The sequence below is a fragment of the Heterocephalus glaber genome, unplaced genomic scaffold (assembly GCF_053883595.1).
Source record: "Heterocephalus glaber isolate CG9 unplaced genomic scaffold, H.glaber_assembly_v1.0 deba00001509, whole genome shotgun sequence".
In the NCBI taxonomy this organism is placed as follows: Eukaryota; Metazoa; Chordata; class Mammalia; order Rodentia; family Bathyergidae; genus Heterocephalus; species Heterocephalus glaber.
Window position 1 is genome coordinate 22,169,066 of NW_028258325.1, and position 26,928 is coordinate 22,195,993.

Sequence of the window (26,928 nt, forward strand, 5' to 3'; positions counted from 1 at the left end):
CTTGGTTTCCAATAAAATCACATGAGGAAAAAGTAAAGTAGTCCATCTCTTAACAGCTATATACTCATATTTTCAGCATGGAATTATATATCTTTAATTAAAAATAATAGTTAAATGAACATATCAAGTATAGCATTATAGAAATTTATTTTTCAACTATCATCCATTAAAATAATCTATAAAAAATGTGATCTTATCTTGGTGCAGAAGTACATTTTAAGCAAAGAAGAAGCTGCATTTCATGGTTGTTAAATGAAGAGTCTCCTAGAGTTTTACTTTTATAAGATAATAGACTTTTTCACATACGAAGTCTTCAAAATTCATAAGTAGAGAATCTTAAAAACCATCTAATTAAAACATGGCATAGGGGAATCTAAGAGTCTGCTTGGGTCAATTGCTTCTTGGCTTACTTTTACGAATTGGAATTATTTTTGCTTACTAATGACAATAGAAAAACATCAAACTATTTCCACATATCAAGGTTATCCTGGTTAATGAAGAACAGGGTCCTCAATCATAACAATGCTCTGTTTATAATACTTGGGTAAATATTCATAAGGAAAAGTAGGATAAATAGGATATTATCATAGCATTTAGAATTTTGTGCATGAATTCTTTTAGCATGGTATCCAGCATTATTTTTCTGTTCATACTTTTTTTCTATAATTGTCTATTTACTTAGCTTTTTTCTTTTTTACAATTCTACTTTCATGTTTTTCTCTGTTATTTTTGATCTTTACTTTTATATACATCTAACAAAAAATTTTAAGGACTTGTGTAAACTGAAATATTTTGTGTTTGACCACTAAAATCAGGAACAAAATATGATCCTGAAAATTCTCTGCAGAATTCCCCAGGCAAGTTATTTATAAGAATTACCTTTAGTGTCTTCATGATGATTTTAATTCCTGATTACATCTTGCCTGACTTACTGTGGTAGGTATATAACTCATGTCCCTGACTCCAGTTTTTTTTATCATATCTTCTAAACCATCCACAACTCTAGTCCAAGTGACATTCATAAAATGCAATTCAGCATGCCACTCCTCTGCAAAAAGACTTGTTTTACTCTCTTCTGAATTAAGCCATGAGTTCTTTCTCTTGGTATGGAAGCATTTAAAATTAATATCTCTGTTTTTGCTCCAGTTATAGTGACTAACATGTATTTCTAGAAATGCCTTCAATTCTTTTAAATGCAGTTATTTTCCTAATAAGCAAAGTTCTTTTTCCTTTTTTTTTCTTTTGCCTGGATCAACCTGCATAAGTATTATTTCCATTTAATGAATGATGCCAGAGCTTATCGCCTTCATGCACTGTCTTGAATAAAACAGAGACTGCTCTACTGACATTTGTTGGAGCACCTTAAGTGTTCCCAATGTTTGTACATTAAAATCTTGACTTTATAATTTCTGTGAAAACAGAAACAGTGTATTATTATCATTTGTTCCTGACAGCTAAAAGGGAATCAATAAATGAAACATTAAATGAATGAGAAGGATTGTGGATGGATATGATTAGATGAGGATTCCAGTAGTTGCTTCTCTTTATAAAGGCCAAAACAATGCAATTGGAGAAAAATAAAATATTTTTTTGTCCAATTCTTTGTAGAGTGTAATTCTGGGTCTGAGATCCCACAAAGTATAAGACAGAGAGGTAGCACTGTGTATGTCCTACCTAAAGCTAAGTCCAGTACATGAAAGAGGAAAAGGCTGAATTAAAGTAGTTAACTGTCACACATGGCTGTTCTGTACTCTGCTCCCAAAAGATGCCTGGAAAGCCAGATTTGAGGAGGTGGGGTGGGAAGCAGAGAGCAAGGCAAAGACTGGGAAAGAGAGGAGGGGGGGGGGGCGAAATGAGAGAAATCTAGGAAGGGAGAAAAGAAAATGCAAGATAATTACCTGCCATGATTAAAAGGTTTCATTTTTCAAATAACTTCTCAATCTATTCCTACCATGTGAGTGAGATGTTAAGATCTATTTCTAGACTGAATTATCTACTATAGTGCAAAATTTTGATAAATAATTATCTTCTTATTTTATCTATAAAAATATTAAGACAGACTCATTTAATCACCATAGCTAAGCTTGACTGGGTGCCTGCAAGGCCCTGAAGGATTGCCATTACCCACCTGACCTGAGTATCAGGCCTTGAGCCTCACCTGTGAGCATCTGAGGGCAGAAGCTGGCCCATCCTTCCAGTTCACAGTGGAGTGCAGCATATCCCTCTGCTCATTTCTGATATGCAGGCTCTGTTCTTCCCACAGGGAATAGGATTCTGACAGGCACTTTATCTCAACACATTGAGTTTCATATGAAATTGTCACTTTTTCTTGCCGCCTTGCTAGTTAGTTCAATACCATGAAGAGATACACAGAGTGAGATTTTACATTGAAGTCAAGCCAAGAGACTCTCATTTCAGGGGAAATGCACTGCTTTACACAACTAAGGAAGAGCAAGAAATGGAGAAGGACAAAAAGGACAGTAATGACAGGGCATTTTATAATAATATGTAAGCACTTCATGTGTAAATTTGTTTGTTCACACCTATATTCTAAGTTAATTTTCATAGCTAAGAATATCATCATATACTTTATTTTCATTATTGGAAAAATGAAGTTTAATCAATAGCTGAGATGGGCATTTTAATTTCCAGATCCAGCCTTCCTTGCATGGTGTAACAACTTATAAGTGAATTTATAAAAGTGAAACAGGCCAGTATGGGTTTATCTGTCTTCATTACTGTGTGAAGAATAACCTGACTCATACATTTTGGGAAATATTTGTTAGTCCTGTTTGTCAGTATTTGATGACCAATTGAGCATTTTCCTCATTTAATGGCCATCTTCTCTTGGCAGCTGCTCTAGCCTGTACTTCAATGATTAGGATTTTTGAGCCTGTGAAGCTTTTCCACTGCTTTGTGTTAGGTATAAAGAACATAGAGCACCCGGCTGCTCTTCGGTTTCAAAATCATTTCCAGAACTGTTTCTCGTTCTCTTAAACTGGAAAAATACTTGGCCAGGTTTTGCTATTAACTTCTCATATTTGCTTCTCGTGACTTCTATTAAAGAAACTGTAAGTGGGTAAATAAAGAATGCCACAAGGGTGAAAAAGAATGAAAAGGATTCTAGTAGCAGGATTTGAATGCAGAAAAGCAGAAAGTCAGTGGCAATCAACTTCACAGGACCGTCCCTGAAACACAAGCCAGCAGAGACCAGGCCAGGTTGGTCAGGTTGGAACAGTTCCAGGAACACAGGCGTGTGTGGAAACCAGCAGTCCCACGTATCTCGGGAGCTAGAGACAGCTGGAGCTAAAAACAGGCGTGCTCTGAGATGACACTAAGCCAACAACAGTTTGGCTAGGAGGCACCACGCATTTCTGAACCTGAGTGTATCACAAATAAAATAGGGGAAATAATGGAAATCCGACATTGAAGAATCAGACTTTGGTTAACCAGGACACTTCCAGCGTGAGACTGAGTGACTCTTCAGTGTTAAAACAGCCACCTCCAAATGAACTGCACACCTACAACAAAAGTTGGCTAATACCTGGGAAGGAAATTATGAACTTTCCTTTACATAAGCACATGAAGATTCAAATTTAAAAATTTTATTTCCTAACTTTTATATGAGTTGATGGCCAAAATGAAAAGATACTGGATGAATAGAGAACAAAACAAAACAAGATAAAACAAATAACCACTAACATGCCAGAAGGACCTGGCCAATCAAAAGGAATACATAAGTATCTCAAAGAAAAGTAAAATACAAACAATAAAAAAAAAAGAAAATTTTAAAACAACTTTCCAGGATAGTATTTAAAGATGCACATAATTTTAGCCATAAAAAACAAAAAGAGAATTAAACAGAAAAAAATAGCCAAAAGAACAAAATATCAGAGACTTAAAAAAGCTCTGGAAAACTCCAAATAGGAGGCTTTTAAAAAATAAAATACTTGAGAATATGATGAAAGTTAAAAATATACCTCAAAGGTTATAAACAACACCAGAAATATAGTAAGTGGAAAAAAAGAGAAAAATAAGAAAGTTGGAGGTTTACTCCAGGTATTTCAAGTATTAGATACTTAAAAAGACAGGAAGAAATAGAGTTGAGAAAAATCTTTAAAAAATTCTCATGATTGAATGTAGTACAATTATAGATTTTTATGACTCAAAATATATCCAGGCCTTTGGATGATGAAAGCCCCGCTTTCTATGCCTTGTGAACAGATATCCTGCCACTTATAAAAAGCTCAGTTATCAGGATGGAACCTTTTCTTAATAATCCTGTAATTTCAATGACAATGACAGTTACATATCTATTCAAATAATTTTAGACTATAAATCTACAGGCAGACAAACTATTCAGAAAAACATTTTCATTTCCACACGTTCTCAGTGTTTTTCTCAAGTATTTTTCCTCAGGAAGATACTAAGATCATTTGCTTCCCTTTAAGGAGGGTGAAATGAAGCAAAAAGAAATGGGTTTCAGGCAAGAGATTTTTCAACACAGATGAGACATAAAGAGACCCCCAGAATGATGATGATGATGAAGAGAGTCCCTGAGGAGTGAGAGTTTCCTATCAGCAAAAACAACCACTCCAAGTTACAAGAGATAAAAGTATTTTAAAAAAAATGAAAGTGTCTCAGTAGAATCAAGTATTAATGTACAAAGCAGGTTAGCTAATTACCAATCCCAAGAGGATTCTCATTGTGAGAAAATGAACCAAAGTCAGCACCATGGCAACCACTGAAAACAGTAGTCACCATTCTTAGACCCACTTTCTGTCACACTACAGTCCAGGTGCCGTGTGCATTGGTTACTGCACTCTCTTGAGTCTCGTGATACAGAAAACACACACAACACATTAGGCACAGCATGTTTAATACTTGAAGATAGTCATCAAGGGAGAGAGGAATCGTGGGATCCGTTGTAAATCTGTGTCCCAAGACTCAGGAAGCTGCCTGTGAATTGAGGCGTGGAGTGTGTGAGCCTCATTTGCATCACAGGTAACAGGGCATGGAAAGCAGCTGTTCTAGTGTTGTATACAGCAGAGACTATGTGTCCAGAGAAGTTACTGCATAACTCAAAATCTTGATTAAAAATTCATATATAGTGAATTTAAAAGTGATACTAAAATTAATGTACATATGTCATTAAGATAAATAAGCATAATATTTAAAACAATATTAGCTAAACTTACTAAAATATTTTCCTAATCATATACCACTTAAGAGATCAAATTCTTTCTTTTATTTTTTTGGTACCGGGGATTGAACTGAGGTCCTTGCGCTTGTGGGACAGATGGCAGAACCACTGAGCTAAATCCCCATCCTCTTAAATTCTTAATATATGTCATCTTCTTTTTAAACCTCATAACAGTACTCAGACAAATGTGGGTATTACTATCTTTAACTGAGCTTCAGGGAAGTAATCACTTTTCTACAGGTCACCCATCTCCCAATATGAGAACATGTTAAACCTTAATATTAGTCAAATTCAGGAATGCTAGTGTTCCACTGTGTTGATTAAATAGTCATTTCTACCAAAAATTTACTTTTCTCATTTTTTATGGCCAAGTAGTACTCCATTTTATTAAAAAAACACATTTTCAAAAACATAAAAAAAACCCAACACATTTTCTTTACCCAGCCTCCAGTTGATGGGCAATTGGGCTGGCTGAATGGATGCACATTGAGGCCATACTCTTAAGTGAAATAAATTGAACACATATGTGTAAATACAGAATAATTTCTCTGGTGTGAGAAACTGAAAGTGTAAATAAGAACTGAAAGGTATAATAGATAATGTGAAGTAGGAAGAAACGGAGCAAAGGGGAAGAAGTGGAAGGGATATGGGAAAGGAAAGAAGGGAATGGGATTAATATGAGACAATGAAAAAACGGAAACAAAGTCTTTGTAAATAGGGTGAGGTGTAGGGGTTGAAGGGAATGAGGGGGGGAGTAAGAACCAAGATAGATTACGTAAAGGTAAAAATTCCCAATGATGAATGTCATTATATTGTATACCTAAAATGTACCAATAAAATTAATTTTGTAAAAATTTACTTTTACCTTGACCAAGAAGCTTTTGTGCCAAGGCCTAGTAATGCTTAAACACTATTGAATGAAATAAATCCTTATCAATCAAAAAAAAAGATATTATTGAATGGAATAGCAATATTATTTTATAGTTCTTTAAAATTAAATAGAGCCATTTAAATTCATGTCTAATCTATACTTTATCCCTTGACATTGCGAAAAAATTATAAGATGCATCAAAAAATACAAATGTGCCATTCTAAATCTTTGTGACAATGCCTTTGACCATCATTGGAAAGTATAGCAATCACTGTTTTGTAGGTTATTTTTGAGGGATGCCTTATGATATAATTAATTGGCTCTGTTAATTATCTCAGTTCTTTTTTTCTGGACCAGAGTGGAAAACCCACTGTTATGCACTGAATGCCATTAAATTAAATTATTTCTCTCAAAATAGAAATATAAACATATAATTTTACTTGCAAATTTTCTACTTTTTCAGAAGAATCAGAGATGTATGGTAGCTATCATGAAAAGAAGCTCAGAGACATCTGTGCTATTAAGCTTTACCTATTCCACCAGATGATTCTAGTTTAGTATTGCAGGGAATTCAGTCTTATAATTCAAGCTCTTATATTGAGGGAGGGTTAATGGTTAAAGTGCTTTATATATCTTAGCAGAGTTTACTCTTACAATACTTCAGTATGATAGTTATATTCTTTTTCTCACATTACAGATGAGGATTCTAAGGGAACAAGAGAGCAAACACCCTTCCTGAAGTCTGCACAACTAGTAAGGAGTCAGAGTTAAGATGTGTGCTTTGGCACCCAAGCTCCAATCCTGGGGCCCTCAAAGTGCCTCATAGGAAAAATGAAAAGCTATGAATAGAGCATATGCATTTGTATTGGGGGACCACAATTGTAAAGTGAATAACCTTAGTCCTTTGACTCTCCGGGGCTCCAATCTTTATCTGTAAAATTGGATTAATAGTGATACTTAGAGTACTAAATAACAGTATATGTGTGAGCAATTTGTATACACTTAAATAACATAAATACTATTCACTTTCAAGGGAAGCAAATTTCCATGACTGACATTTTTCAACACACAGGTTACAAACTAAAATATAGATTGGCAGAAGCAGCAGGAAGGTGTTTCTAACTTCTGACCCCTGTGAGTCTACAGAGCTGAACTGAAGACTCCTTTTAAATTAGGGACAATTGAATGACAGCATGCCCTGCAGTGGGGTTTGCAGAGTGTGGTGTGCTACATCAATAAGCTCACCTATGAGCAATAGAAATTGAGAACTTGGAGAGGCAATGAGATTTTCAGGCTTAATAGGACAAACGTAATTAACTGAATATTAAGTCTTCTTTCCCACAGGACTACTGTGGAGACAGGGCAAAATAGCATAACTCAGTCAATAATCACATAGAAGGGATGAGAAGTATTCAGAAATGAATGCTGCCATGAGATACGTCAGAGAGTGTGTACTCCTGAACACTGTGCTCATCCTATGGTTGGAAAATTAGTGAGGCTTTTTCATAACCCATGAAATTCTTAGACTGCAGATTTGAAGGTCCTGAGTGGCTAAAGCATCAAAATGAAATACAACCTTATAATGAAATAGAATTTTCTCAAGGTCAGGAGGAAAATCTGTGTTCTAAGATCACGGACTTCTAGCTGTATTTTAAATCAAAGAAAAAATTAAAATACCAAATATAACTTCAATAAAATGTTAAGCCTTTTAATCACTGAAAACTCAAATTTGTACTTATTCAGTTAATTAGTAACTGGCACATCAAATGATATGTGATGCCAGTTCTGGTACAAAACAGAACATTAAAAAAATAACTTATAAGTAGGTAGGGGATTTTTTTAAGCAAATAAAGATAAGTAAGAATCTGCAATTGCATTGAAACTCAAAATATGTCAAAATTTAATCTAATTTCCACAGAGAATTATGTCAAATCTTCAAGATTCAGAGCCATTAGTATTTCTAGTGCTTCCACTGCTTAAGCATTCACTTGCCAATTAAACAGAGAGAATTAGTGAGAAATTCAATACAATACTCCATTCTTGGGCTATATATGTTGGATTAAAAGTCCATATATAAGGAAATCTTTTTGTTATAAATTTTAGAACTTTACAATCTTGATTTTCAGTCGTTTATCTTTGTATGTCTCAAATTCCTAAGAGCTAAGAATACATTTAGGTCAACTTGATACATAGAAGCAACAGTTTCTTTTCTTCAGATACTGTTGATGCTGGTCTTGCCTGTTTTCTTAAATGTTGGGTGTATTGGTCTTGCCAGCCTTCTCACCAAAATGCAATGTTGAATACACAAAAATGTGGAAGAACAGATGGGAAAGTAAGTAAATTATGCTAAACTAGGCATTCTGGGGAAGCTGGAAACCTTAGGTATTCCAAAAGTTACATCAAAAACAAAAGCCAACCTACAAAAATTGTGTTCCTAGAACACATGGGACCTGCCTTTATGGTCAAAATGGAATGGAAAGTTTAAAAGAGAACCTAAATTTTCTTGCACTTAGTACAAGAAGATTCGCTGAGGCTCTCACTTTAAGTTTTAAGTGGCTTCTGGAAAGAAAAATCCCTCAAAAAGATCAGCCTATAATAGTCTAAGCAAAACATGAAAACAGTACATTCTTTTGGATGCACCCAGTTATGAAATTATCTTAATGAAAATTTTAAATCTAGTTCCTTTGATAATCCTTTGTAAATCTCCATTGCTTGTCTTTTGGAATCAGAAGGATTCCATTACAATGTACAACAAACTCTTGTTCATTTTAATATTCCCCTCATATATATTCCTTTTCTTTTTTTCTAGTCCACAAATGAGGGTGGGAGAGATTGCTAGGAGAAGATTAAGCAAAAGCAAATTTCCTACATATGGTAACTCAAGAACGTAAGCTCTGCCAAACCCTGCACATCTCAAAATGCTCCCCATTAGGATGCTATCATTCATATGTGTGACACACACTAATGTCATCAGTGTCCAACCAGAACAGCAGAAATAACCTGAAAAAGTACCTTACATGCCCAGTTCCCCTACTTTTTCTTGTGGAGTCAGTGTTGGTCTTCGTAGGGTTGGTCATCAGCAGAATATATGTAGTCCACTAAGGTTGATTGTCACTCAGTCTAGTAGTGTGAAATGTAGGCATATTTTCAAGTTATTTCTTTGAATGTAAGTTCTTCACTAACATTCTTCTCTCTATCCTGATATCTATCTCCCATACTTTATTTTAACCTTCTCAAATAGGTTCATAGGCCAAATTAATAGACCTGAAGTATGAATAAACACTCACTTAGGGTTTTCTACTAGTATTCATTCCTTTTAGGGATCTCTTTTCTTTTTGAGTGATTTCATTAAACCCTTTGTCCTCTTTTTAAATTATATGGAACAACAACCTCTTTGACTCTCCCCTCAGAAAAAAAGAAGTAAAACATCACACTAACATTACTTTCAGTGTTGTACCTCAGACACCAAAGATAACCTTCTAAGCCTTCAAATGCCAAGTGCTTTTATAGACAGGCAGTGATAACTGAAGAAGGAGCCAAGTTACTCCCCAGTTCTATTGTTTTATTAAGAAAATTTTACCTCTAATTGTACTGATGACAGTTATGTTTGAAATAATGCTTCCATTTCTCATCTAAAGTTTCCACAATATGATCTCCGAGTTTAAGTAAAACAAAGAAGAAATATATCACACTACTGTATTGAGATTCAGATACCTGAATTCATATCCAAACTCTACCAGTTACTGACTTTTGTTTGGGGGAATAATTGAACTTCAATCACTTCTCTGCAAACTAATAACAATGTCCATTTTATAGGGTTGCTAGAAATGTTAATAATATAGCAATATAGAACATACCATTTAACATAATAGGCATTCAACAATTTGCTATTTTCATTGAGAATCTTCTTGTACTTAGCCTTTACTCTGTTATATGCAAAGCTAATATTAGAAAAAATTTTTCTCTCAGTTCCTCAAGACAGATAATATTTTCTATGCAGCTAAAAGAATAAGTACTTGCTTAAGTTCCCACTAGGGTAGGAAGAACAGTCGGAATTTTAACTCAAGTTGTCTGAATTTTAGAACACAGACACACATACACACATGTGTGAGTGCAAGATACATACACAAAATAAACCTGATATTTTCCTTCACATGACGTTGCAGTTTTGTGATCAAGATAATTCTCTTCAATGACTCTGTCCATTTTTAAATCCAAAGACTTTTTTTTACAAGATAAACAACTCTTTCCTGGTTGGTATTTCTCTTCTTCTCTTAAAAAATAAAAACACGGCTATGACCATAGTAAGATAATTTGAATTTTCTTTCTCTCTCATATACTTTCATAACTCTTCCCTTTTACCTTTCTCTACTATCTTGTTCACCAGGGAAACTTTTGTTCAATAGTTACTTCAATAATTTTTATATTCAAAAGCTTTATTTCTGTTACTTTATTGTTCTTATTATTAATTATTTTAAATCTATAAAGAGAAGCACATTGTGAAATCCCTGGATTGTCAACTAAGATATGTTGATTCTTGTAACTGTTACATAAAAATTTTAGTTCATTATTAGTGTAAAATTACAGCATTCATTTTTCTCAGTTGTTTTCTAGAGGAAATGGATCAATCATGCCACTCATTTCTAAGATTGCATCAACCGTCCTTACTTTGATAATTTTGAACATGCTTTTCTCATTCTGCTCTACAGAAAAGGATACTTATACTTAAAGAAAAAGAAAAATATAATTCAATGTTTTGATCCCAACTGAAGTTATTTTTGTCTTCCGTTCTCCTTTTCTCACGATTTGTTGATCATTCACTTCCTTCTACTTTTCCTCCTCCTCCAATATGTTAGTGAAAGATATTTTCATTATATATCTATATATAAATATGCATATGCATATATTATACATAGAACATACTTTATCTGTATAGCTAAACATTTTCTAATTGCAACAAAATACATCAATTAATTTTAACTATATGCCATCAATGTCATGTTAATTTTTAAAAATATCCTGGTTTCACTGAGAAGCTCATATGGTTTCTCAGCTTTTAGGTTGAAGATTGGGTAAGAGATAAATCAGTATGTGACCCTCTTATTTCAAATCCAAATGAACTTTGGATTTCACACTATTGTAAGAACATAGCATGTTATTAAGCATCATCTTCTCGGACTGTACTTTTATTGTACTAGAAAAAGTTAAAATTTTTAAGAAATAATGTATAATTTTAAAACCAAGAAACAAATGAAATGAAAGCCTTCAGGTCTACAAGCATGTACTATTTTAAAAGTGAAATTTAGGCTATAGTGTTTTCCAAGGACTTTAACATGGAGGTTAACACATAACAAACCAGGACATAAGCATTTTCTCATAAAGTATCTTTACCATTAGCAGTAATCTGCAAACTAATAAAAGTAGTAGACTTTCACTCATTAAGGTTTGTGAAATCTGAAGGTGATCTATTTACACAATAAAAATATGAAAAGACTTGCTCCATCAGAGGGAAATTTTAGAAAGAAAGCACATAGATTCTATAAAACAGAAAATATGAATTTGTAGGTTCAAAGTATAGCACCATGAGAAAATTTAAAAATAAAAATATTTAGTGTAAAAACTAGACATTCAAGAAGGATGTCGAGGGAAAATATTTTGGAGATTTAAAAAAACTTGCTCTTGGAGTTAGTGGACATAAATGTATAGCTTGGCTGTGACATTTCCCAGGAATATAAGCATGAGCAGGCTATGAAATTTTGTGTGATTCAGTTTGATCATATGCAAAATAGCAGTAAAATGGAACTCATTAAGATTTTATAATGATCCATCAAATAATGTAAGGAACATAGGATATGACTTGATGCATTATAATTGTTTAAAAATCACTTGTTACTGTCATTGGGCAGATCATACTGGACATTAGCAATATCTTGGAGATTTCTTCTACTTTTTCAGGAGATTTAATAAAACTAGTTAAAATATTCTGTTAGTCAGGCTCTTTCATGGTGACAAAATACCTAAGAAAATCCACTTAAATACAGAAAAGATTTATTTTGGATCAGCATTTCAGAGGCTTTAGTTCATGTTCAGCTGATTCCAATATTTTAGGCAAGTGGGGAGGCAGAAGATCAAGGTAGGAAGCACATGGTGGAGGGTAGTGGCTCACCCTGTGGTAGCCAAAAAGCAGAGAGGGAGGAAGGGGCAGGGGACAAAAATGCACTGTTTAAGGGCACACCAAAGCCCCGGGACCTATTAAGTTCCTACCACTTCCCAATAGCCCATTAAGTTGTGAATCCAAAATTAGTTTAACCCATGAGGTCAGATCCCTCAAAATCCAATCACGCCTCAAAAACTCTAACGCTGAGCATTACAGCAATGAGGACCCAGCCTTCATTCATGACATGAGGTTCTGGGGGACATTGAAGATCTAAACCATAGCATGTTCATTGATAAATAAGTCACTCTTTAAATAAATTGATTAAAAATTACATTTATGAATTATTCTGTGTTTATAATCTATTGTCAAACATACTAACTTGTACATATATGTGTGCGCCTGGGCAGTCTTAACATTAGAGTATCATAGTTACAAAATAGGAAACAGATATGCAATACCTGAAAGAAAATCTACATAATTTCAATTTTAAAAGTAATCTAATGATAGTAGACTGAACTGCAACAACTAAGATGTGGATGGAGGAAGGTAAATGGAAGGAGTTTAAAAACAACTCAGGAAACCATGGATAAGCAGATGTCATTTATTTCCTGATTCTTAGATTTATGCATTTAAATATATCTGCATATTTATTTGCAAACATAATTATGTGTACATTTATATGTGTGTATATATGTGTGTATATTTATAAGTACTTATAAAGTTAAGACTTTAATCAAAGTCAAAATAAGTCTAGGAGGCTTTTCAGTAGAATTAAAATACTAAATGAAATTCAGACTGCCTTTAAAAGTTATCACTAAAATAATGAGTCACGACTACAGGTAAATACATGGTTTTTTTATGAGGAGAACTTTAACATAAACAAGTGAAAGGAAAACAAATATTGTGATAACAACATCAGGTAAAAAAAAAGACCCAAACAAAAGGAAACAGATACATTTTTATAATGATGAACACTATCTAAAAAGCCATATGTGCCACAATAAAAACTTGATAAGTTTTATGACCACTAATAACATCACAGAAATACACTGTCAAATATGAAGGAAATTTACAGAAAAAGACTGAGAGTTCTTAAGAGAAAATTATAAGATACTTATGTTTGACTTTACAAGAGCAATTGTGGAAAATAAATGAAGGCAAGATCAATAAAATAAAATACATATATAACAAAATATATCTTACCAAAAGAGAAAATTCTTTTTTCTAGCATCAAAGGATTATACTATAATCTGTTCTCACATAAGTAATAAGGAAGCACTTTTACAATGTAAAAAAATCTAACATCCCATTTCAAATATCATGCAATAATAGAAATATGTATATGTGCATGCATAGTTCTACATACAAATTAGAGATGGTAAGCAAGTGAAAATGTAAAATAGCTAACACTGGCAATAAAAACGTCCAGGAGAAAATAAGTATAACAAGTACAAAATGCAGAACAAAAGTGTTTTAATTTTTATCACGTATAAATTTCAGACTGAAAAAAGATATATCTAGGTAATTTTAAGAGATTTGGTTACTTCCATTACTGATGACAAAAATAATTTAAACATATTTGGCATAATATTAAAAATTATAAAAAAAGAATAGTCACACAGCTCCCAGAGCAGGGGAGGCTTCCAGGTCAGTGTACCACAGCTCCCAGCATGGAGGGGGCTTCTGGGTCAGCATGCCACAGCTCCTGGCACAGAGTAGGAGACTTCCAGACCAACCTGCCACTGCTCCCAGCACAGGGAAAGTGAGCTGCGCGGGCGTCAGCAGCACACCCCTCCCCCTGCCCCTGCCATTGAAATGAGAAAACACGAAAACAAACCTTAGAACCAGACTTCCAGATCACTACATCAACCTCAATGGGAAATGAGATGGAACACTCTGATACTGAATCACCTGGACTCCCCAAACTAAAAACAAAAGAGGATCTGGAAAAAAATGAAATCAGAAATAATTTCTCATATAACAGCAAGGATTGTGCCCATAGTAGAAGACATGATTAATAATTCTAGAGAAGACACAGATTAAAAAAAATAGAGGAACTCAGGAACATGATGGAATCCCAACATAGGAAACAAATGGAATCCATAAAACAAATAAAAACAGATTTCAGGAGATTAAAAACTTCATTGAAAGTCTATGCAGGAGAATGAACCAAAGTGAGGATAGAATTTCAGATGTAGAAGATAAGATTGCATTTAGTGACCAGGAAAAGGGAAATTGCTTTAAAATTTTAAGGGACCATGAGAAATCATCCAACAGCTGTTGGACAATGGAAAGAAGAATAACATAAGACTGATTGGAGTCAATGAAGAAACAGGAGAGAGTGCAGACAACATTAAAAATCTGTGCACAGAAGTGACAGCAGAAAACTTACCAAGCAGGGCAAGAGAAATTGACATACAGATAAGAGAGACATATAGGACTCCAACTAGCCTTGATCAAAAAAAATCTACACCTAGGCATATAATAGTTACGATTCCAGAAACCCAACAGAAGAACAAAGTTCTATAAGCAGCTAGAGAAAAGAAACAAATCACATACAAAGGAAAGCCCATCAGAATCACAGGAGACTTCGCACTGCAAACCCTCAAGGCAAGAAGAGGTTGGAGTGATGTATTTCAAGCCCTAAAGGACAACAACCTCCAACCCAGATTGATGAACTCTGCAAAACTATCTTTCAAAATTGATGGTGAAATAAGATACTTTCATGACAAAGAACACCTTAGGAACTTCATGAATACCAAACCAGCAATCCAAAAATTTTAGACAAAATCCTAGAAAAAGACAATGAGCATCACAACCCCAGGAAGCCCAGCAGAATGAATCCACGAGGAACAATAAGAAATTAAATGCAAAGGGGGAGAATTCAACAAAAAGAAAAAGTCATGACAATGATAAGTCATATGTATCAGTTATAACCATGAATGTTAATGGTCTCAACTCACCAAAAAAAAAAAAAAAGAAATAGACTGGCAGAATGGGTCAAGAAGCAAGATCCAACAATATGCTGCATACAAGAAAAACACTTAATTCAAAAAGAACCTCATAGACTGAAAGTTAAAGGGTGGAAAACAATACTCCACATGACAGGAACCCCAAAAAAAGCAAGAGTAGCTATCCTCTTTGCAGGTCAAGTGGATTTCAAACCAACACTGATTATGAGACACAAAGAAGGATATTACATCCATGTAAAGGGAACAATCCAAGAGGAAGAGATGACAATCATAAATATCTATGCGCGAAACACTAGGGGACCCACTATATAAAATAAATACTAATGGACATAAAAAAATCATATAAACACTAATACAATAGTTGTGGGGGACCTCAATATCCCATTGTCACAGTTAGATCAATGAGACAAAAAAACAAGCAATGAAATACTAGAACTCAATCAAACCCTTGAACAAATGAACTTAATAGATGTTTACAGAGTGTTCCAACACATAAAATCTGAATACACATTCTTTTCAGCAGCACATGGGTCATTCTCCAAAATAGACCACGTACTTGCTCATAGAAGATATTTAGGTAAGTGCAAGGAAATTGAAGTTATCCCCTGTATATTATCAGACCATAGTGCGATGAAATTGGATCTCAATAGCAAAAGGAACCACAAAAATTTCATAAACATGTTGGAACTGAACAACACACTTCTGAATAACCAATGGGTCACAGAGGAAATTAAAGAAGAAATCAGACAGTTCCTTCAATTAAATGACAATGACAACACAACATATTGGAATCTATGGGACACAATGAAAGCAGTCTTAGGAGGGAAATTCATAGCAGTGAATAGTCATATTAGGAAAACAGAGTGAGCCCAATTACACAACCTGTTGCTGAACCTCAAGCTTCTAGAAAAAGAAGAGCAGGACAAACCCAAAGCTCGTACAAGGGAGGAAATTATAAAGATTAGGGCAGAAATCTATGCAATGGAGACTAAGAAAACAATACAGAAAAGCAATGAAGCCAAGAGTTGGTTCTTCGAAAGAATAAACAAAATGCATAAATCCCGAGTCTATCTTATCAGAAAAAGAAAAGAAAAGGCCCAAATCCATACAATTAGGAACGAAAAGTGTGAAATTACAACAGATCCATCAGAAATCCAGAGGAGCATCAATACTTACTTGGAGAACCTATACGCCAATAAGATGGAAAACACAAAAGAAATGGACAGATTCCTAGATACATATGAATTACCAAAGTTGAATGAAGAAGACATAAAAATTCTAAACAACCCAATATCATCAATGAAATTGAAAACATAATTACAAACTTATCAAGTAAGAAAAGCCCAGGTCCTGATGGCTTTACCGCTGAATTCTACAAGACATTTAGAGAGGAATTACTGCTACTATTGTTTAAACTCTTCAGTGAAATTGAAAGTGAAGCAATACTCCCAAATTCATTCCTGGAAGCAAGCATCACCTTGACCCCCAAAGCAGAGAAAGACACAACCATAAAAGGGAACTTTAGGCCAATCTCACTAGTGAATATAGATGCAAAAATCCTAAGATACTGGCAAATAGAATGCAGAAGATCGTACACCCTGACCAAGTGGAATTCATCCCAGGGATTCAGGGATGGTTCAACATAAGCAAATCAATCAATGTAATACACTATATCAATAGAGCCAAGGACAAAAAACATATGATCATCTCAATAGATGCATTAAAAGCATTTGACAAAATCCAACATACATTTATGATAAAAACCCTACAAAAAAATTGGAATAGTCAGTCTCTACCTCAATCTGATAAAAGCCATCTATGAAAAACCAATGGCCAATATCATACTAAATGGTCAAAAACTGAAATCCTTCACACTAAAATCAGGAACAAGACAAGGATGTCCACTATCCCAACTCCTGTTCAATATAGATTTGGAAACATTAACCATGGCAATTAGACAAGAGAAAGAAAAGGAATAAAAATAAGAAATGATGAAGTCAAATTGTCATTATTTGCAGATGATCAGATACTCTATATAGAAGACCCCAAGAACTCCACCAAAAGTCTTCTAGACTTAATAACCAAATTCAGTAAAATAGCTAGATGCAATATTAACAGACAAAAATCAATAGCTTTCCTCTACACAAACAGCAGACTCACTGTGAGAGAAATAGGGCAAACAATTCCTTTCACAATAGCATCCAAAAAGCCGAAATACCTAGGAATCAACCTAACAAAAGAAATCAAAGAACTCTTCTCTGAAAACTATAGCACTCTGAAAAGAGAGATTGAAGACAATATCAGAAAATGGAAAGAGATCCCTTGCTCCTGGGTAGGAAGGATTAATATAGTGAAAATGGCCATACTTCCAAAACTGCTATATAGATCCAATGCAGTCCCAATTGAAATCCCAGCAGCATACTTCATGAACCTTGAGAAAACAATCTAAATATTCATTTGGAACAAGAAGAGACACACCAGAGTAGCAAAAGGAATTCTAGGTAACAGAGACATGGCAGGGGGTATTACAACCCCCAACTTGAAACTATGCTACAAAGTTACTGTGATAAAAACAGCATGGTACTGGCAAAGAAACAGTCCTGAGGGCCAATGGAATAGATTAAAAGATGCAGAATCAACTCCAGACAAACTCAGCCACCTTATCTTTGACAAAGGAGCCAAACAACCTCACTGGAAGAAAGATAGCCTCTTTAATAAATGGTGCTGGAGAAATTGGGTTTCAATTTGTCAAAGACTAAAACTAGACCCATATCTCTCACCATGAACTAAACTTAAATCAAAATGGATTAAAGATCTAAATTTTAAAACAGAAACGCAGAATCGGCTGGAACAGAGGTTAGGTAGAACTCTTGAAGACGTTGGTGTAGGAAAAGAATTTATAAACAAAACCTCAGATGCCCGTGAACTACCACAAACAATCAACAAGTAGGATCTCTTCTTATTAAAAAGCTTCTGCACAGCACGAGAAACCAGCAGCAGTGTGAAGAGACAACCCACAATGTGGGAAAAAATTTTCACCAGTGGTCCCTCAGACAGAGGTCTACTATCTCGAATCTATAAAGAACTTAAAAAGATCAGACCTCCCAAATTTAAAGACCCAATCCGAAAATGGGCATCTGTAATGAACAGACATTTCTCACACAAAAAAGTAGAAATGGCAATAATCATATGAAAAAATGTTCAACATCACTCCTCATTCAAGAGATGCAAATGAAAACAAAGCTAAGATTCCACTTCATCCCAGAATTATTTACCGCTATCAAGAAATCAACCAATAACAAATGCTGGGGCTGCTGTGGGGAAAGAGAAACACTGCTCCACTGCTGGTGGGAGTGTGGACTGGTGTAACCACTGTGGAAATCAGTATGGAGATACCTCAAAGAACTTGGACTGCAAGTCCCATTTGACCCCACTATTCCACTGCTGGGGATCTTCCCCAAAGAATTAAAAGAATCACACCACAGTGATATATGTGCACTCATGTTCATAACAGCACAGTTTGTAATAGTTAAAACTTAGATGCAGCCCAAATGCCCATCAACTGGAGACTGGATAAAGGAAATGTGTGTGTGTGTGTGTGTTTTTTAATAAAATGGAGTACTACTCAGACATAAAAAAATGAGAAATTAGAAACATTTATTGCTAAATGGATGCACATTGAGGCGATACTCTTAAGTGAAATAAATAGGACACACATGTAAATACTGAATAGTTTCTCTAGTGTGAGAAACTGAAAGTGTAAATAAGGAGTAAAAGTTATAATAGATAATGTGAAATAGGAAGAGAAGGGGCAAAGGGGAAGGGGAAGTGGGAGGGGAGGGGAAAAGAAAGAAGGGAATGGAATTAATATGAGAAAATGAAACAAAGGAAACTAAGTCTTTGTAAACAGGGAGGGATGGATTGGTTGAAGGGAGGGCAGGGGAAGCAGGAAAAATTAATAACAAAGAGAGTACGTAAAGGTGCAAATTTCCAGTGATGAATGTCATTATATTGTATACCTAAAATGTACCAATAAAAGGATATACAGAAAAAAGAATAGTCATAAAAATAAAATTATACTTAAATAATTCAAATAATTTGAAAATTAAAATTGTTAAATTATTCAAAATTCTTCTTTGAATAAATAAAACATGTAAAACAATTAGGCAACATGATAAAAGAAATAAAGACTATCACATAAAGCAGGATTAAAATGATTTTAATAAATTGATTTATTCAATATTAGGTTAATAAATTTGAGCATGTGAATTTTACATATTATTTTAAATTTATGATTAGTTTCAAATTGTATTTTCTTTTTTAAAAAATAAAAAAATTATATATATATTTATTGGTACATTTTAGGTATAAAATACATTTACATTTATCATTGGGTGTTTGTAGCTGAACATGATGTATCTTAGTTCTTATTTTTTCTCCCATTACCTGTGCACCCTTCACCCCCTCCACCCTCCCCTGTTTCCACAGAGTTTCATTCCATTTTTTTTTCTCATAGTTTTTCCTTTCCCTTCTTCCCTCCCCCTTCCCCTCCCACCATCCCCAAACCATTGGACCTTTTCTTATTTCAAATTATCAATTATTCATTTTAATCATTTTCATCCTTATTTACACTTTCAATTTCTCACACTAGAGAAACTTTGGCATTTACACATGTGTGTCCTATTTATTTCACTTAAGAGTATGGCCTCAATATGCATCCATTTAGTTATAAATGTCTCTAGTTTCTCATTCTTTATGGCTGAGTAGTACTCCTTTTTATAAAATAAACCCCACATCTTCTTTATCCAGTTTCCAGTCCATGGGCACTTGGACTGTTTCCAAGCTTTAGCTATTACAAACTGTGCCGCTATAAGCATAGGTGCACATATATCACTGTGGTATGATTAGTTTAATTCTTTGGGGAAGATTCCCAGTAGGGGAATAGCTGGGTCAAATGGGACCTGTAGTCCTAGTTCTTTGAGGTATCCCCCTACTGATTTCCACAGTGGTTGAACCAATCTACATTCCCACCAACAATGGAGAAGGGTTACTTTCTCTCCACACCCCTGCCAGCATTTGTTATTGGTTGATTTCTTGATAGCAGCCATTCTTTCTGGGGTGAGGTGGAATCTCAGTGTTGTTTTCATCTGGATCTCTCCAATTACTGGTGATGTTGAACATTTTTTCATATATTTATTTGCTGTTTTTACTTCTTTGTCTGAAAAATGTCTGTTCATTTTGGATGCCCATTTTTGAATTGGGTCTTTGAATTTGGGGGGGGGGTCTGATTTTTTTCAGTTCTTTGTATATTCTCGATAATACTGCAAGAGAAACTACCAACAGAGCTAAGAGACAACCTACAATGTGTGAAGAAATATTTAGCAGCTGTAGCTCAAATTGTAATTTCTGAACTTCACATATTTGTCAAAATTAAGCAGTTTATTACAAATTATTCTATTAAATCTTTCAATGTTCAACATGTAATTCTCTCAATAATTTAATTTTTATAGCTTTCATAAGACTGAAAATGATAGTTGGTAGATTATAACAAACACACAAAAAGTAAACCTTATCCTACTGAACTTTTAAAATGTGATGTAAATTATCAATTATTTTTTTGGTATGGGAAAATTGAAAATACAAAAAATAATAATACACTGTAATACACTGGTGTTCATTCTAGCAACTTCACTAGATAAACCATAAACATAATCAAATGTAATAATGATTCAAGAGAAAAAACTCATCCAACAATATATGACATAATTTGGCATACTAAATTTTAATTTTTCATTTGAAACAAATTAAATACAAAGAAATAACAGGGAATTAATAAAAAATCATCAAACAATTAAAATTATTTCTAACATTTCTACTAAAATCTATTTTAATTCTAAAATTACTGGTCAGTTTAAAGTAAAACAGATTTGAAAAGTAATAAAACAACAAAGATAGAGTTTGTATTTTCTCCATACGTATTTTTGTTTGTCCCTTTTCATTGAAAACTAACACAGTCATTTACACTTGCTGTCAATTCACTTTCTTCCGTGTTTTTTTAAGACCATGTCAATCCAACTAGTACACACAACTTGCTTCCTTGAAGGTCACCAATGACCTTCTAATTGCTGATTATATGTGTTTGATTATAAATTCTAATTTCAATATAAAAGGATGGCACTTTTTGATTTACCGTTTCACTTGACTTCTAGGATACTATGCACTTTTGGTGATTTTTGCTATTTCACTGGCTGCTGCTTCTCAGTTTTACATATTACCTTTTCACCTTTTTCAAATTTCTTTGCAGTGAAATATTCTGGGGTCAGTTCTTGTACTTTGACTCACCTCTATCTTCCCTCAGCCCCTGGCAGCCTTCTTCAGTTGCATACCATTAAATAAACTTCTGTCCTCATAAATCCAAAATTTGTACATCCAGCTTAGACCCTTTGCTGAACTACAGATGTCCACGATAACTCCTTATTTGACATTTGCTTGTCATCTCCTAATGGACATTTAGCAGACTAAAAATTTATATGGCCAAAATAGAAATTTGAATCTTTCCTATTCTTCTCCACGGAAATGTTCCCATCTAAGCTGATGGCAACTTCACAATTCCAGCTGCACAAGCCAACTTTGAAGGCAACCTTGACTCCACATTCAATTTGGCAGGAACATCTCTTTCTTCAAAATTTAGTACATTCAGATGCAAGCAATCTATATTGCTTATACTTCTGTCTGAGCCACCATTCATTTTTATTTTTGAGATCTTCCATCCCATAAGCTCAACCTCACTCTATATAGTTTGTTCTCAAAATAGCAGCCAGAGTTTCATAAATGAAAGTTGCATCATAATTCTCCTATGTTCAAAACCCTGAATTGGTTCTGGATTTAGAGTTAATGTCTTACAAAAGCCTATAGTGCTCCTCATAATATAGTTGCTCTTTTGCTTATTGTTCTTGTTGCCTACCATTTTCTCCTTCATTCATTTTACTCCAGCCATACTGATCCCTTTTACTATTAAGTGACCCAAGTTGTATTTATTTTCAGACTCCCCTTAGCATAGGAAATGTTTTTCTTCTGACCAATCCATTCAAGTTCCTCACACATTTGCTCCTTTCATATCATTGCAACAAGATTTTTAGTTTTTACAATATTTAACACATTTTCAATTTATTTCCTTCTAGTTTCCATCCAGTCATCCTACGGGCTGTGAAAAACCAGACATGAGCTCTTCAAACAAATTCACTTCCTGCCTGGCAGAGGTTAACTTTTGTCAGGATCAAGTGTCTACTCTTGTAGGGTGGAAATTCTCCACTGTCAGACTCCTGCACTGAGGCCTCCAGCCCTGAGGTCCTGCCCAGCCGTGTCTCAGCAGTTCATAGAGGAGCTTCTCCTGCGCTCACTTCTAGGAAACTTATCCTCTGAGAATCTTTTCCTGACACCATGAGGCTGCATTCCGGTAATTTCCACCATAGCAGAACCTCACAGACTGCTCTGCCATTTTGTGCATCATTGCCACAGCCTCCCATGCAACATCCACATTACCATGTTATTCTCTAAAATATGCATTTGTGATGATTGTTAGAGTATTTTAAGTTAGAAAATTCGGTATTTGTGATAAGAAATTAATATTGAATATTTTAAAATATAGCTGGGATAAACATTTATGTCTAGACATGTGCTTTTGCAAATAACTTACACATTTGCATTAAACAGAGTCAGTACTTTCTTATGCTTACTACCTTATGGTCAGAAAATCTGATATTTTGAAATTCAAAATGTAAGATTCAAAATGTAGGTTGGATTTTCATAGTTTATTTCTTTTTATTCACCAAATAAGTGACAGATTAACTGGTTTCATGTCCAAATACCAATTCATGAAAATATATACTAGTTTAGCAAAGATATATAGATTTATCAAAGAAAATTACTTTTTATATCATTCAAACAGGAAATTAAACACAGATTTTTTTCAAAGCTGTAGAAATGAAAAAAAAATCTGGGAGAATAAAGAAAAAGGAGAGAAAGAATGGGAAGGAGGTATCAGGAGCAAAGAAGGGGGGAAGATGAGAGAGAGAGAGAGAGAGAGAGAGAGAGAGAGAGAGAGAGAGCACTACTGCAGAGACACATACACCAAGTATGCTTTGTTCCTTGTGATTCTCTTATTCAGTCAGTTCTTTCACAACCCATGGCCCAGGGCTGAGAACTAGATTTTTGCTGTTATGTTCAAAACCAGTAGCCTGATACTGGCAATGTATTGTGTGCTGGAAATACATTCAAATGATAATAAAACAACAGTATTGAAGATACTCCAACTCATATTCATTTGACAATAAGGAAATATAGTACACTTTGATTTTAGCTGCTCTCAGACACTTAAATGCTCTGTTCACACATATTTATTCTGAATATATTTTCTGTAAAATTTGTAATGATGTCACTAGCCAGTCAGCAACTTGGAAAACAGGAAACCATTTTTAGTAAATTCAGAATCTTTCATGTTTGAAATGCTGTCCCTAAAAATATAGTTATACTCCAGGCTGATTTATAGTGGTGCTGTTGGTTATTTACTGTATGATCATGAAATAACTCTATTGTAACTTTGTGATTTACCAAGTGCTTTATGTAAACTTCTGAAAGGTGATTTAACATAGCTCTCTAAATAATTCTTTTCCTCTCCATACCTCCTGATGCTGACTCTGATTTATGATGTCAGACTGAAGATGAGATGCTTCCATATAAAAAATATCTTTTATGAGTAGGTATTTTCAACAGCAGCAATGTTAGTAACTGAAATGAGAATTCAAGAGCTAAACTTCCAGCAGGCATGATTAGAGACTGTATGTGGAAGTACTGGTCTCCATGGCTGTCAAAATGTCATGCAATACCACAACCAAAGCCACTTTTAAAGTTTACTAAACTTCACTTCATCTTTAGAGCTTGCACAAAATTTGGAAGGAAGAAATGGGTTTATGGAAGTGACAAATCAAGTTGATGTTTTCGTTTTCTCCTCTTCATCATACAGTAAATTATCATTTCATTTACTTGTGATCATACAAGTAAATTTCTTAGATTTGGAAGAACAGATTTTTTTTAATGTACATGATGGTTAAATTTAAGTGTCAACCTAATGTAATAAAGAATGCTCAGATAGCTAGAAAAATATCATTTCTAGGAATGTCCAAAATAATGTTTCGAGAAGAAATAAACATTTGAGTTCATAGACTGAAAGACTGTACTTACCCATGGGATGGGCATCATCCTATTCATTGAGGACTCTAATTGGATGCAGAGATAGAAGAAGGGTGAATTAGCTTTTTGCTTAAACTAGGCCGACTGTCTCAGCCTGCTCTTGCACATTTGGCCCTTCTTGGTCTCAGGCCTTTGGGCATGGACTAGAACTCTAGCACCTATTTTCCTGGGAAGCAGTTTACAGATAGCAGATGGTGGGAGCTCTTAGCCTTCACAATGAAGTAATCCAGTTCTTGTAATACCTCTCTTTCTGGGTATAGTTACGCTTCACTTAAAAGCAGGGGTGTGTTATGAGAAATGCTTTGCTGGGCAATGTTACATTTACATTTAGTATATATACCAAGACAACAGGCAATATAATCTTGGGGGATCACCACTTTATATGCACTCCATCATTGACTGAAATGTTATGCTACACTTATTTTTACATATGCATTTGTTCTGCTTATTTGGAGAAAACTAATACATTGTGATTGATATATTTTATTTGATATTTTAGGAAACTCATGGTAAATCAAGTTAGTTATCCAACTAGCATATCTAGCATCAAAATTTTGAATGTCCATACTGGTATTGCTAAATAATAGTTCTCTACTCAGTTAGTGTGATCAATCCAAGCAGGTAACAGAATAGGATTGAGCGATATCCTATTAGTAATTGACAAAAATGCAGCTGTCAAATTAAATATGTGACATTAGCTGTTGATCATTGTATTTACTCATCTCAAGAAAATCATACCAGATTGAATCTACTCTTTTTATATATTTTAAAACATGACCCAAATCATTTAATTTGTATACATAGATGAAAATTTAATCATGATAAAGATAACCATTCATCTCCATTGTTTTGGTTGTTTAAACCCATGGGTCAATAAGTGGCTTCTGAGAGTCACTCAATTATTTACATTTGGAACCAGAAACCTGGATATGAGTCCACATGAAAGCTGAAGACTAATTTATTTTTGTGTGTATCTGCCACCCATGCCTCTTAAAATGTATGTACCTTATCGTTTAACTCAATAGAAAGACCCAGTAAGAGTATATCTTGGATTTACTCTAGTCACATGTTTTCAGATGCAGATTACCTGATCTTGTTAATGAATCATATAGCCCAGGGGTCTCCAACCCCTAGGGTCATAGACCAGTAGCACTCTGTGGCCTGTTAGGAACTGGGCCACACAGAAGGAGGCAGGTGAACTTTGTCTTCATTGACAGCTGCTCCACAATACACACATTACAACCTGAGCTCCATCTCCTCTCAGACTATGGGTGTCCTTAGGTTCTCATAAAAACCTGAACCCTACTGTGAACTGCACACTCAGGATATACAGTCCCAGCTACTTATGAGAATCAAATGCCCAATGATCAGAGGAGGAGCTGAGGCAGTGATGCTAGTCCTGGGGAATATAATTATTATAAATTGCAAACATACATTAATAAAAACAGAAATCAAACATCATCCCTGTTCTCTTATCAGTGGAAAAAATGTCTTCTATGAAACCAGTACTTGTTGCCAAAAAAAATTGGGGATTGAGGGTACAGCCCATCCACTATCCAAAGGAAGCCTTAATTTTATTGTTTTTTGGTACTGGGGATCGAACTTGGGTTCTTCTGCTTGCAAGGCAGGTGCTGGAACTATTCAGCTAAATCCCCAGCCCTGGGAAGCCTTAATTTTATCAGACATAATTTTTGAATAGCCAGACTTAGCACCAGCTAAAGTGAAGCATTCATTAAAAAATATATTTTGTACAAATGTAGACTTCTTTTTATATCTCTAGATATGAAACTCTAAGAACTAAGCCACTGACTTTTGAGTATTGACCAAGGATAAACTATCTCAATATTTGTGTTTTGATTCATGCAAATAACTTTAGACAAACTACATTTTCATCTCTCTTTCATTCTTTTTCTTATTGTTTTAAAATTTCTACTTATTTCACCCAAACAAGGACTTTTGTGCAGTCAGTGTTTTAATGCTGGAAACAGATTTCCTACCTTGATGAATGAGCCCTGCCAGAGCTTATATACTTTGATGCCCCAGCATCTCATGGAGTAATAATGAGAACTGCTGCTTCCTAATAGGTATTGCTGTTAACTCTAGTGAGAAAAAAGGGGTTTTACAAGATGATTTATTGAGTACACAACACGATTCCCAAACTGATTTGCTAGCTGACAAGTAACAAGTTGATATTAAACTTACATAAATGGAAAGTTAATATAGGAAACTGATTTTTTAAAATATTTCTCTACTGACATACCTAAAATGAAAAGATCTAAGTCCTATCTTAATGGATTGCGGGCTTGAAAATCAACTGCACCCAATATGAGTAGCTGCATACCTGAAGTTTGTGATGTCTCATAGATAACCTTGAAGGAATAATTATCTTCAGGCTTATCCAATTCCTTGCCTTGATTTCTCATCTCAACAGACTCGAAAGTTGTGTTCTTATACCTGTGATAATGATTTTTTTTTA

At 34.5% G+C, this 26,928-nt stretch overlaps 1 long non-coding RNA gene across 1 annotated transcript; it reads left to right on the forward strand.

Moving 5' to 3' along the window:
- Positions 1-4,519: 4,519 nt before the first annotated feature.
- Positions 4,520-23,459, forward strand: LOC110349655 (uncharacterized). Its single transcript, XR_002395797.2, has 3 exons — positions 4,520-5,004; positions 6,772-6,827; positions 22,385-23,459. It is a non-coding gene; the product is annotated as an uncharacterized LOC110349655 (long non-coding RNA).
- Positions 23,460-26,928: the final 3,469 nt, after the last annotated feature.